The sequence below is a fragment of the Dasypus novemcinctus genome, chromosome 15 (assembly GCF_030445035.2).
Source record: "Dasypus novemcinctus isolate mDasNov1 chromosome 15, mDasNov1.1.hap2, whole genome shotgun sequence".
Taxonomy (NCBI): domain Eukaryota; kingdom Metazoa; phylum Chordata; class Mammalia; order Cingulata; family Dasypodidae; genus Dasypus; species Dasypus novemcinctus.
Window position 1 is genome coordinate 103,108,291 of NC_080687.1, and position 14,591 is coordinate 103,122,881.

At 40.9% G+C, this 14,591-nt stretch overlaps 1 non-coding gene and 1 pseudogene across 1 annotated transcript; one reads left to right on the forward strand and one right to left on the reverse strand.

Moving 5' to 3' along the window:
- The first annotated feature begins 5,255 nt into the window (after positions 1 to 5,255).
- On the forward strand, positions 5,256 to 7,097 carry LOC139436505 (low molecular weight phosphotyrosine protein phosphatase-like; annotated as a pseudogene).
- A 5,528-nt stretch (positions 7,098 to 12,625) lies between these two features.
- Positions 12,626 to 12,728, reverse strand: LOC111758824 (U6 spliceosomal RNA). Its single transcript, XR_002792976.1, has one exon. It is a non-coding gene; the product is annotated as a U6 spliceosomal RNA (small nuclear RNA).
- Between the last annotated feature and the right edge of the window lie 1,863 nt (positions 12,729 to 14,591).

The following is a 14,591-nucleotide window of genomic DNA, read 5'->3' on the forward strand; positions in this document are numbered from 1 at the left end:
CACCGTGGCTCCACCCACCCTAGGAGGCAGCGTTCTGCGCGCGGCTTGGAGTTCCATGTAAAGAGTCTTAATTATATTTTATAGACGTATTTTCTCTGTTACCTTCCCACCAAATCGATGTCCAGACAACTCCTGTCCTGCAAAAATCGTAAAACAGCCTGGTCCCGAAGAACCTCTAACACTGCCCAGCAGCTCCTTTGCAGGAGAAATTATCAGGTAAGTTCACTCAGCCACCATCTTGCCCCCTCCTCCATACTGATTTCTTTTTGTCATTGCTGTTCTAATTGTTTGTTTGTATGTTTTTCTTTAGGAGGCATGAGGAACCAAATCCAGGACCTCCCATGTGGGAAGCAGGTGCTCAACTGCTTGAGCCACATCTGCTCTCTGCTTGTTTTGACTTTGCTCATTGTCTACTCATTGTTTGCTCTTTGTTTTCCTCATTGTCTGCTAATTGTTTCTGCTTAATGTCTGCTCATTGTTTGTCTGTCTTCTTTTGGAGGCACTGGGAACTGAACTTGGGATCTCCCATGTGGGAAGTGAGTGCCCAAATGCTTGAGCCACATCCACTCCCTTTAACTGATTTTCAGTTGAGTCTCTTGAATTTTCTATGGAGACTATCATATTGTTTGCAAATAGGGACAGTCTTGTTTTTCTACTTTCCAACATTAGTCCCCTCGTTTAGTTTTCTTGTCTTATTGTAAGGTCTATAAGCTCTAGTTGAATATTAAATAATCACAATGATGGACGGTATAATTTCCTAATTCTTGTCTGTTCTCATGTGAAACATATTATCCTGAAGCTTAATGGCTTAAAGTAGCCATTTTATTTTGTTCATAATTTTGAGAGGATTTCAGGAAGGGGTTGGCCAGGCAGTTCTCCCTTGGGGTGACTCAAGCAGCTTCAATCAGATGTCAGCTGGGGCTAGAGATATTTGTAGACTCAACTGTGCTGGATGTCCAAGATGGCACCTTCACATAACTGGTGGTTGATGCTGGCTACCAGCTGGGAGTACATCTATCAACTGGACTGTCTATAATTGGCCTCCTCACAATTAAAGAGATACCACTTCACACTAAAATGGCCATTATTGAAAATAAAAGCAGAAAATAACAAGTGTTGGCAAGGATGTGGAAAAATAGGAATGCTTATGCTTTGTTGGTGGGAATGTGAAATGGTGTGGCTGCTTTGGAAAACAGTCTGGCAGTTTCTCAGAAAGTTAAAAATAAAATTATTATCTAACTGGCACTTCCACATCTAGATATATACCCAAAAGAATTGACAACAGATACCAGTGTTCAGAGCAGCATTATTCACAATAGCCAAAAGGTGGAAGCCACCCGAGTGTCTGTCAACAGATGAATGAATAAGCAACATGTGATATACACATACATTGGAACATTATTCTGCCATAAAAGGGATAACATTCTGATACCTATGACAACATGGATGAAATTTGAATACCTTATGCTGAGTGAAATAAACTACACATGAAAGGGTAAGTATTGTGCAAGGTTAAGTAGTATATGATTCCACTTATATATCTAGACTAGACAAATTCATGGAGACAAAGTAGATTAGCGATTACTGGGGGCTGAGGGGAAGAAGAATAGAGAGTTATTGCTTGATGGATGTGGCGTTTCTGTTGGGGGGGAGGAATCAGTTTTGATAATGGATGGTGGTGACGATAGCACAATATTGTGAATGTAATTAATGACCACTGAATTGTACATTTAAAAATGGTTAACATGGGGAATTTCACTTTTTATGTATGTTACCACATTTTTATTTTTATTTTTAAAGGAAATAGATATTTAACAAATGTTGGGTTTTGGCTTGTGCCACATGGTGGCAGGCTTACTCTGCATAGTGCTTCCTCTAGAGGACAATAGCAAACCAAAACCAAACCAAAACCAAAACTAAAAACGGGGAAAACATATTTCACCAAGAAATAAAGCTAATGCTTTGATATAACTACATTAAACCACCTCCTTTAGGAACATAAGTTTTAGAAAATATGACATAAGTTGTTATTTTGTCAAGTTTGTGTTTATGCATAATACTTGAGCAACGATGATTTGATCTTCAATAGGACATTCTACTTCTAGATCTCAATTTCTCCATCTGTAAATGATAGCTTTGGGTTATTTACACTTATAAAATTTTCATACCTCTCTTTTAACTAAAAACTCCTAAATATTCCTCTTAAGTAATAGGAATCTCCTTCATACTGTAGTTAACTTCGTGAGCAGTATGGTCTCTGGAGTTTAGATGGCCTCAATTTGACTTAGAGCTCTGACATTTATTACCTGTGGGATCTTAGGTAAGTTACTTAGCCTATCAATATTTCAGTGTCCTCCTCTGTAACATGGTGTTAATGATAGTACAGGGTTGATAGGATTAAATGGAAAAAAATCTGTATGTGTGGCAGAGACTGGCTTACTATTCATCAACCCATTTCTCTTTCTTTTTGAGCAAACCACTAGACCACATTTCCCAGCTTCACTTACAGTTAGTTGTGGCCAAGTGATGGAATTCCGGTCAGTGAAATGTGGGCGGAACGATGTTTGGTACTTCCAGGCTTAGCTCAAAATCTCCCATTGTGATCCTCATTTGTTCCCCTTCTACAAAGACCATGAAAACTGCTTATCAGTGGTAATAGAATCATAAGATGATGGAAACTTAGTCTCCAAATCTCTAGTTGGAGGAGAACTTTCTGCCCCAAATCTCTAGTTGGAGAACTTTCTGCCTATTAGAAACATTTGTTTGGATCTTTACAGGAGTGGGAAATAAACTTCTACTTTGTTAAGCCCCTGAGATTCTTATAGCAGCTAGCATTGACTAATACAGCATGTAAAACACCTACCACAGTACCTAACAAAATTCCTACTTTATAAATGTTAGATGCTATTAATATTATAAACCAAGAACTGAAAACTCCAACCTTAAACACAAGCAAAAATATGGGGATCCCTTTTGTATTAAACATGCTGTTGCCTTTTTTTTTTCTGACTAAAGATGTCTTGGAAATAAACTTGCATGTGGAAGCAGTAATATCTGAGCTATTCATGTATGTGACTTGTAGAAAGTCAATACTTCATATTTATATTTGCTACACTTTTTTAAAAAACAAAGGGGTGAGTGGGAATTCTACACATGTGCACAATTGTTTTGTAAGTTCACAACTTCTGTAATAAAAGTATATTAAAAAATAATAGAGTGGATTGGGGGAAAACAACAAATGTAAGATATGGTCTATAGTTAGTAGCAATATTTTGACAATATTCTTTCATAATTTGTAACAAATGTCTGACAACAATTCAAAGTGTTGGTGGTTGGGTGATGTATGGGACCCCTGTATGATGTTATGCATGTTTGGTTTGTAAGTTCATAACTTTTACTATACACTTATTGTGTATGTATGCTTATGTATGAATGATATACTTCAATAAAATTAAATTTTAAAAAGTAAAAAATTTAACTGAATAGAAAAAAGAGGGACAACTAAATTAAAAATTCAATTTGAATTTTAAAAATTATTTTTAATAATTTTAAATTATTTCTCTTTTGTGATTACTTCAGTCCATGTGTATTAGTCAGGGTTTACAGAGAAAAAAGAACCAACAGGATTTGTTTGTATGTATGTATTATATAAATAGACTTATAATAGGAATTGGCTCATACAACCGTGTGGATTGGCAAATCCTCATTCTGTAGGGCAGGCCACATGCTAGAAACTCTAGCAAATGGTAATGTTGTATTCCCCAGGAGAGGATGGCTGCCTGAAGAGGAAGAAATTCTTCATCTGACTCCTGAACTCTTCAGTTCTGGCTTTAATATCTCCAACTGGATGAAGAGACTCTCCTCCTTGGTGAGGGTGGTCTTTGTTGATTGTAGATGCAATGAGCTGTATGTACAGTCAACTAACTAATGATACACATGAATCTATGAAATGCCCTCACAGTAATAACCAGTTCACTGCTTGCTTGACCAAAAAACTGGACATCATAACTTAACCAAGCTGACACATGAAACCATCGCCCCATGCTATGATCCGCTCAATGGTTTCTTTCAATTTTCACACCATGATGAGCTCTCCTTGAACACGTCTTCTTTCTTGGCTCCAATGCCTTCGAAGTCCCAATGCTTTTGCTCATACCCACCCCATTTTCCCTGCATAATGAAATTTTACCCCTTGTAAAGCCCAGATCCAATCTCCTGTATTCTGTCAAAGCCCTCCGTGACAGTTTGAAATTCTTTTATGAATCCTCAAAAAAGGAAGATTATGTTTTTTAACTAATCCACTCCTGTGGGTGTAAGACCCACTTGATTGGACCATGTCAGTGAGGCGTGTCTCTGGTTGGGTCTCTGCCATCTTGCTGGGTCTGATAAAAACAGACAGAAAAAGGAAGCTGCCATATTGATCCTGCCCTGCGAGAGAGGACTGCAGGGAAACAGAAGCCCCTGAAGGCTGCAAACAGTCCCAGGGTCTGGAGCCAGCAGAGCACAGAGGCACAGAGAGAGGCCCCTGAGGGGCTGGGCCCATAAGTAGCTCAAGAGGAGATGGGCTGTGTGCCTGATAGCTCCCTGCTGAACTTGGGAAGAAAGCAGAGCAGCTGAGACTGAGAGGGGAGGCCAGGAGAGAGACAGGTTGCCTGGTTGCCCACAGCGGAGCTCTGGGAGATGGTAGATTCTGGAGCGGAGGGCAGGGACCTCGGCAGAGATCGGTGGCCATCTTGCTGTACCACATGGCAGGACCCTGAGAAGGGAACTTCGCTGATACCTTGATTTGGACATTTCATGGCCTTGGAACCATAAGCCTTTACCCTAAATAAAATCCCCATTGTAAAAGCCAACCCGTTTCTGGTACTTTGCATCGGCAGCCCTTTGGCAGCCTAAAACACCTTCCAGGCCATCCTAGCACGAAGGGATCCCATCTGCACTCAGTTGCAACATTTATACCAATCCAAGGCTCTTACCATTTGCTGTCTTTTATCTTAGGTTTTATTTTCAGGTGGGTGTATATGGTTTGATTCTTCATAATCAGATTGTAAGCTACCTAATGACATGGACTGTACATTTTTTTCTTAGCATTATCCCAGAAAATTAAGAGTTCAGGGCAATTAATTATTGACAATTGACTCATTGACTAGAAAGGCCCCAATATATGAGATTTCCCCTCACATTTTAATATTTATCTTTTGTGGAGTTTCATAAGAGTGAACAAGCACTCCGCACCTCTCATTGAGCCTGAGAAGATGGCAGAGCAGGAGCCCAAGTCAGTACTGTTTGTATGTCTGTGTAACCTTTGTCGATCATCCATTACAGAAGTAGTTTTCAGAAAACTTGTGACTGGTCAAAATATTTCAGATAATTGGAAGATAGATAGTGCCATAATTCACACATGAGATGGGAAGTCCTTGTGATTATGGAGGGCAAAATTGCATGAAGAAGAACGGTATTTCTAAAAATCACATAGCCCAAAGTTACCAAAGAAGACTTTGCCACATTTGATTATATACTGTGATGGTTCTGCTTCAAACACTGGTCCAGAAACTTCAGGAATGAAGTCACCCCACCAGGCGAAGAGCCTAGCCAGCTGAGGTGCTCGCCAAGAGTAAAAGGAACGTGAAATGGGTAGCTTGAAGAAGGCAGTGATAAATCAGAATTATGGTCACATGACCAGCTACAGTAATGGTTACAAATATTTCTTCCTTGTTTTGTTATGAGTGTGTTGTATATGTACATAAAGCAAATATCTTTGTTTTCTTCCCTATCTTATCCCCTTATATGACTTAAGTTTCATGCTGTAATATTCAAGTTATAAGATATCAAGTTTAAGAATGAATATTACCCAAGGACTTCCACCCTATTCTAGAGAGATTTAGTGCATTTCCAGTTGTACACAGGCCAGATACGTATTGTTAGGTGACAGATATATCTGCTATTGTTGTTGTTGTTTTTTAAAGATTTTTAAAAAAATTTATTTCTCTCCCCTTCCCCGCCCCTGTGTCGTCTGCTCTCTGTGTCCACTCGCTTTGTGTTCCTCTGCATCTACTTGCATTCTTGTCAGTAGCACTGGCAATCTGTGTCTCTTTTTGCTGCATCATCTTGCTGCGTCAGCTCTCCATGTATGCAGCGCCACTCTGGGCAGGCTGCACTTTTTTTTATCATGCTGGGTGGCTCTACTTACGGGGCACATTCCTTGTGTGTGGGGCTCCCCTACGCAGGGGACACCCCTGTGTGGCACGGCACTCCTTGTGCACATCAGCACTACACATGGGTCCGCTCATTACATGGGTCAGGAGGTCCAGGGTTTGAACTTTGGACTTCCCATGTGGTAGGCAGACGCTCTATCCATTGAGCCAAATCCACTTGCCCTGTTATTATTTTTTATTCAGAGGTTAAGTCTGGTTTAAGGTGCTTGCCAAGTTGACATGGGGTAGACTGTGGTTAGGTTCATGTGTCAGCTTGGCCAAATAATGGTGCCCAGTTGTTTGGTGAAGCAAGCACTGGCCTGATTGTTAACTGTGAAGACATTTCATAGCTTAAATCATCGGTAACTTGATTGCATCTATGGCCAATTACATCTAGAATCAACTGAGGAGACTGCTTTCAACAGTGAGATGTCTCATACAGTCAATTGAAGGCATACAAGGAGAAGTGATGATTTCAGCAGTCAAAAGAGAGAATTTTCATCTCTACTTCAGCCAGCCCATCTTCTCCTGGGGAATGCACTGAAAATCTTCATCAGAGCTCCTAGCTTTGAGCCTGTCTTATGGAATTTGGACTTGTGAATCCCCACAGTCATATGAGACAATTTTATAAACTCTCATGCAATTTCAGATAACTTCTTGGGTTCTGTTTTCCTAGAGAACCCTAATATGTATACGACATATACATGAAAGCAATCTGAGAGATTTGCATAAAAAAGATAATCAAGTTAAAAACTGCAAAGGCAAAGTTGAACTACTTGGGAGCTATGATCCACAAAAACAAGTTATTATTGAAGAGCCTATTAAGGGAATAACTGTGACTTTGACACTGTGTATCAGCAGTGGGTTAGTTGCTACAAATCATTTTTGGAGAAGTCACAGTAAAGCTGCACCCATTCATTGCTGAAGCCAACAGTGATTAACATCTTTACAGTGATATTCTTTTTTTTTTTTTAATTTTCTATAGCTTTTTTTTTTTGAACATACATAGATCACAAAAATGTTACATTAAAAAATATGAGAGGGAAGAGAACTTGGCCCAACAGATAGAGCATCAGTCTACCACATGTAAGGTCCACGGTTCAAACTCAGGACCTCCTTGACCTGTGTGGAGCTGGCCCATGTACAGTGCTGATGCATGCAAGGAGTGCCGTGCCATGCAGGGGTGTCCCCTGTGTAGGGGAACCCCATGTGCAAGGAGTGTGCCCCACAAGGAGAGCTGCCCAGTGTGAAAGAAAGTACAGCCTGCCCAGGAGTGGCACTGCACACATGGAGAGCTGACAGAGCAAGATGACACAACAAAAAGAGACACAGATTCCCAGTGCCACTGATAAGAATAGAAGCGGGCACAGAATAACACATAGCGAATGACACAGACAACTGGGATGGTGTGGGGGGGGAGGTGAAGGGGAGAGAAATAAATTTTTTAAAAATCTTAAAAAATATATACATAAGAGGTTCCCACATACTCCCCCCATACACACACACCCCCCCCCCAACCCTCATCAACAACTTCTTTCATCATTGTGGTACATTCATTGCATTTGGTGAATACATTTTGGAGCACTGCTGCACCACATGGATTATATCTTACATTGTAGTTTACACTCTCTCCCAGTCCATTCAGTGGGTTACGGCAGGATATACATAATGTCCTGCATCTGTCTGCAATATCATTCAGGACAACTCCAAGTCCTGAAAATGCCCCCACATCTCATCTCTTCTTCCCTCTCCCTGCCCTCAGCAACTACTGTGGCCACTTTCTCCATATCAGTGCTACAGTTTCTTCCATTACTAGTCACAATATTCTATAGTAGAATACCAGTAAGTTCACTGTAATCCATATTTTAATCCTCCATCCTATGGACCCTGGGATGGTGATGTCCACTCCACCTCTATATCAAGAGGGGGCTTAGATTCCACATGGTTGATGGATGCTATTCTCCTGCTTGGAGTAGTAGGCACTCTCAGTTCCCTGGTGTATTGATTGACCATCTTCACCTGCTTGTTAGGAGACCTGGGTTAAGTCCAACAAACCGGAGAGTAGGAGTTGCAATTCTGCTGAGGCTCAGAGCCCAGCTGGCACATGGCCAGTCCAGAGATTCAAGTCTCCTGAGTGTACACCAACCCCAGCACCAACCACAGGTTCAGTAAAAGTGACAGAGTGGTGGCATGTGTAGAAGGGTCACATCTGAGTCCAACTCCATCACACTCAGGAACACAAATTATGAAGTAGGGCCCACTGACAAGGCCCTGAACTCCAGAGTCATCTGCCATGACTGTAGAACCTGTGTGTTTCTGTAGCCCTGGGGTTGCATCTACTTTGGCTGTCTCTGAGATTCTGCTGAGGCATGCATAAGCATTACCCCTCTGATGACCTCCCAATTCTTTTTTGAAGACTCTTAGCCATATAAACTCATTTGTCTTTACCATTTTCACCTTTTATTTACGGTCTTTTACTAGGTGAATCTCCAGTTAGTGATTCCCTCGGTGCCAGGAGGCTCACCCCTGGGACTCATGCCCCAGGCTGGGGAAAAGGTAATGCATTTACATGCTGAGTTTGGCCTAGGGTGTGGCCACATTTGAGCACCATGGAGGCTCTCAGGAGGTAACTCTTAGGCACCCTGAAGCTCTAGGACTAGTTCATATTTCAGGCACACAGGCTCATAAGCATAGTCAAAGGTATTAAGTGTTCATCATTGGACCATTCTTCTTCACTGGTCTTTGCCTTTGCACTTGGGGGATTGTTGCTGTTACTTGGAGAATGTGGCAGAGCTCCCCTGGCTAGGAACTCAGCACTTTCTCAGTTGTCATTTGTACTGTAACTACTATGAAAATACCCAACAAATATCTGAACATTTTATATACCCTATATACATGCCCTGGATAACTTCTTCCCAACCATGTGTCCCCTATCAATAACACCCCACACCAGCATTCCTCCCCTGCCATAGTTGAATACAGTAATATTCTAAGTGGTTCAATCAATCAGTGTGCTTAACTGTAATGTTTCATAGCTCAAGGCCACAAATGTTTTTTCATCTGACTTATTATTTCTTATCTTAAAAAAGAATTATAGGGAAGTGGATTTGGCCCAATGGATAGGGTGACTGCCTACCACATGGGAGGTCCAAGGTTCAAACCCAGGGCCTCCTGACCTGTGTGATGAGTTAGCCCATGCACAGCACCGATGTGCCGGAGTGCAGTGCCACACAGGGGTGTCCCCCACATAGGGGAGCCCCACACGCAAGGAGTGCACCCCGTAAGGAGAGCTGCCCAGTGTGAAAAAAGTGCAGCCTGCCCAGGAGTGGTGCCACACACACAGAGCTGATGCAGGAAGATGATGCAACAAAATGAGACATAGATTCCAGGTGCCGCTGACAAGAATACAAACGGACACAGAAGAACACACAGTGAATGGACACAGAGCGCAGACAACTGGGGGGCGAGGGCAGGTAGGGAAGGGGAGAGATAAAAAAACTTAAAAAAAAGAATTATAGATGGGAATCAGTGTTGTGTTTGACAGAAGAATTAATAAAAGTCTTTGATTCAGACAATTTCTGGGGTACATTAAATGTTCTTAAAGAAGCTGATTTAGCTCAAGTGGTTGAGCACCTGCTTCCTATGTATGATGAGCTCCTGGGTTCAATTTCTGGTACTGCCTAAATAAAAAAAAATATTCTTAAACAAATTAGAACTCTTATCTTGGCTCAATTACAAAAATAGTGGAAGAAATAGTAACCACAAAATATAATGTTTTGTGTGTGTGTTTTGTAGTGCAGTCATTTCTTTCCAGTGTTTCACCTGGAAGTACTAATCCGGTGATGGCTAGCATTCTAATATGCTTAATTAGGATCTTAATAAATACTGAAATCAAACATCACTGTAAGGCCCAAGTCAATATCCGAGTCCATTGAGACTTTTAAATATTCTACCTCTTCAGTAAATTGATATGGATAACATGATGGACAAATATCCTCTATTCACCTATTCTACCTCTGTTACCCCAGGGCATTTTATTGAATTACACATCCCAGTAATAGGAGTCCACAATCATGATGGAAAGTATTCTAATTCACACACAACTATAATGCATACTTGCATGTTAAAAAGATAAGAAAGAGAATGATTTATGGAATTATTCTTAATTCTTATGTTTATCTAGTCTATTTCATCAGGAAGTTAGCTTTTTTTGCTCCCATTTGGACTACTTTGCCTCTGAAATTTTATTTATATCCAGAAAGGACACTGAATGCTGTTTTATTTCCTTTAATTTCTCTCTTCTTCCCTGCCCCCCCCACCCCCAGTTGTCTGCTCTCTGTGTCCATTTGTTGTGTGTTCTTCTGTGTCCACTTGCATTCTTGTCAGCAGCACTGGGAATCTGTGTCTCATTTTGTTGCATCATCTTGCTGTGTCAGCTCTCCATGTGTGCGGCGCCATTCCTGGGCAGGCTGCACTTTCTTTCATGCTGGGCGGCTCTCCTTACGGGCGCACTCCTTGCGCGTGGGGCTCCCCTACGCGGGGGACACCCCTGCGTGGCACAGCACTCCTTGTGCGCACCAGCACTGTGCATGGGCCAGTTCATCACACAGGTCAGGAGGCCCTGGGTTTGAGCCCTGGACCTCCCATGTGGTAGGCGGATGCTCTATCCATTGAGCCAAATCAGTTTCCCTGAATGCTGTTTTATCATATGCTCACTTTGAGAAATGACTCTGTTTTTATATGTATATATAGCCCAAATGTCAAATATGAATTGGCTTAAATGAGAAAAAAATAGTTTAAAAAGCTGGAGAAAGAGAATTCTATTATGTTGAAGTCCTCATATAATATGTTAAGTGTTCTTTTATCAGTGTTTCATTTATAGGGGAATGTAAGTAATTTCTGTGCACTTTGAGACAACTGTTCATTTATATATATATCAAAAATATTGTTTTCAAAATAATCTGGAGAGTATAAAAACATACAAGGATTTTAAAAAATAGAGTGAATGAAGCATGATAGCCCCCATATAGTTTCCTTCATAGACGAATAATAATCTGTAGCTGGGGGATGACAATGGCAGAGGTGGTAATTTATGGCCATTGGTTTTGGCTAGAGCAGGGGTTCTTAATCAGGGATCCGTGGACCCCCAAGGCATCCACGGAAAGATTTCAGGGAGTCCATGAGCTTGAATTGAAAATTCAAACAAACATTATTCTTGTGGGGATGTGTTGGTGCAGGTGTGATATATTTATTAAATAATACACAATATAGTGTAGACTTAGTATGAGTTTCATTTTGATGTGGCATGTTCTGAGTGCAGTGGATAACTGCCTGCAAGTAGGTTGGTAAGGACAGCAGAGATGACTTTATGACATCAATTCAAAAACTCAGATTTCTAAATGTTTGCTAAAAATGACCATTTGAACAGATGTTGAACTGTGTTAGGTTATCAGGCATTGAAATTATAGGAAAGTTGTAAAACATTTTGAATAATCCTAAAATTTAATTTAAAGACATACTGATGTTGAGTGTCATAAAACTATCTGCTGCTACATTCCAAAAAGGGGTCCATGGAACAAAAAAGATTAAGAACCCCTGGGATAGAGGAACTTTATGAAGAATAATTCATTCTTTGATTTATAAACTGAAATGAGGAGTGTTTTCCACGTACTTCCAGTTAAACTTACATGCCTCTTTCATTCTTCATCCTAACCATTCACTTTTTAAAATATATTTTTATTGAAGTATATTGTTCATACATGAACATACATAAACAATAAGTTGTGAACTTTCAAAATAAATATGCATAACATCATACAGGAGTCTTATACATCGCCGCTCCCCTGACACTTTATATTGTTGTGAATCATTTGTTGCCAATGATGCAAGAGCATCATCAAAATATTGCTACTAACTATAATCCATATCTTACATTTGGTATATTTCCCCCCCAACCCACCCTATTATTAATATTTTTAAATTTTACTTTTATTACAGAGGTTTGAATTTACAAAACAATCATGGACATATGTAGAATTCCCACACAATACCCCTTCTCCAACACACCACACTGTGGCAGAGTATTTGTTATGGATTATGAGATAATATCCTCAGACTATTACCACCGACCATGGTCCATAGTGTGCATTTGGCACACTTTTTCCATTCCCCCCCCCCATTATCAACACAGTACATCTTTGGCATTAATGCACAAATATTATGGTATTGCTGTTAACCACAGTCCATAGGTCACTCCAGTTGTATTTTTCCCAAGCTTCTCCCCATTCCCACCACCCTAAATAATGATGTACATCCACTCTAGCTCACGGAAGGACACTCGTGCATCTGTACCATCAACCACAATTTTCATTAATCTCTGGTTTCACTGTTATTCAATCCCTAGATTATTCTCTAGCTTTCTTTCAATTGACAAAAATATGAAATTCTTCACAAATTTACATGTCATCCTTGCACAGAGGCCCTGCTAATTTTCTCTGTATTGTTCCAATTTTAGTATGTGTACTGTCAAAGCAAGCATCTAACCATTCACTTTTTTAAAAAAGATTTGATTTTATTTATTTCTTCTCTCTCCCCTTGTTGTTTGCACTCACTGTCTGCTTTCTGTGGGTTTGTTGTGTGCTCATCTTCTTTTTTAGGAGGTACTGGGAACTGACCCCTGGGTTCTCCCACATGGGAGGGAGGGGCCTAATCATTTGAGACACCTCTGCACCCACTTGTCATGTCTCTCATTGTGTTTCCTTCTTGCATCAGCTTGTTGCATCATCTTGCTGTGTCAGTTTGCCATGCCAGCCTGTTGCATCAGCTCGTTGTCTTGCATGTCTTCTTTAGGAGGCTCCAGGAACCAAACCCAGGATCTTCCATGTGGTAGGTGGGTGCCCAACTACTTGAGCCATATCTGTTTCCACCATTCACTTTTTTGCATTTTTGCTTGTTTTTTTCCTTAAAAATATTGAAAGTTTCAGATATAGCTGAACACTTTGATAATGTATGCTCAACTTAACATCATAAGGACCTTAGAATGTTTTTAACTCTGAATCTTGCCTTTTGTGTTCAATTTTATTGCTACATAGTATTAGTTCTACCCTCAGTTTACCCTCTAAAAATTAGCTCATGTCTAAGTTCGTGTTTATTTATTTTTACCAATGTGTTTATTAATTTCTTTATTTGTCCTTGATTCCTGAAAACAAATCTTTCCTGCTGGGTGGAATTTTTTTTTTCTGAACTACATCTTTTAGAACTTCTTTTTGCCAGGTTCTGTGAGTGATAAATTCTCTTAGTCTTGTTTAAAAATGTCTTGGACTTCTGGGAAGATGGCCAACTAGAAAGACATGGGACTCCTTTCTCCTCTGAAAAATAGCTAGAGGAAAGGCTGAAACAGCCTGGAGAAAGATCTTCTAGGGTTTAGGACACCAGGCAAAGGCTGGACACCACCTGTAGGAGAGAAAGACAAAGGAACTGTGAGCTGAAAGCAGTGGCTGCTGCTCCCAGAGCCACGCCCCCCCCCAAAGACACTTTCAATACTCAGACCTCTGGTTCTGTGGCTACAGACAAAGGGGGCTTGAGGGATCCACCACCCCAGAAAAGGGGAGGGAGAGGGACACAGTCTAAGGCTGACGCAGCTTTTGACCCACGAAGTTGGTCTGCTGTGTCCCACAAGCCCTTCCAGGCCAGATGAGGCCCCACCATTGTTTGCCTTGAGATCCTGCAAGAGGCTGAAGATATACGACCCTCCCAATCTCCTTCACTACTCATCCAGATTGATGGTTGAGGATGCAGGGGGAGTAGGAAATATTTCCTACCCAGGAAAACAGAGGGGGCTGCCAGACAAGGCTGGAGAACTCTCTGACAAAGTTTGAATTACAAAGGCTCTTAGCCTCCAGGCAGGAAGCTCTGTTACATTGATTCAGTCTCTGTCTCAACAAACACAGTCTGACCCAGCATTGAACTAAAAGGACTGCCAAAGAGCGCCACCTGATGGCAGACCAAGGAAGCACGCGTGAGAAAATAAAAAATAAGTGAGAGGCTTTTTCCAACATTTATAGCCTTCCTTCCCAAGGCCCTAGGAAGGAGGTCTGCAACCAATTCCTGGGTCCAGAGCCCAGTTTTGAGCAACCTACAGGGACAATCCTAACAACCCAGGTTGAGCCAAGAATAAAAGAGCAGTGGTAACACAACTTCCTGCCACTAAATCTCTACAAAAGAAGAATAAATTGAGCATCTGAGTAAACTACCTTAAAATCAGATATCTAGACATCAGCAAAAATTATGAGCCATACCAAGAAAATGGAAGACATGGCTCAAGAAAAGGAATATATCAAAGCCCCAGAAGAGATGCAGGATTGATAGGACTTACTAATGAGATGTGTACAAATTTCC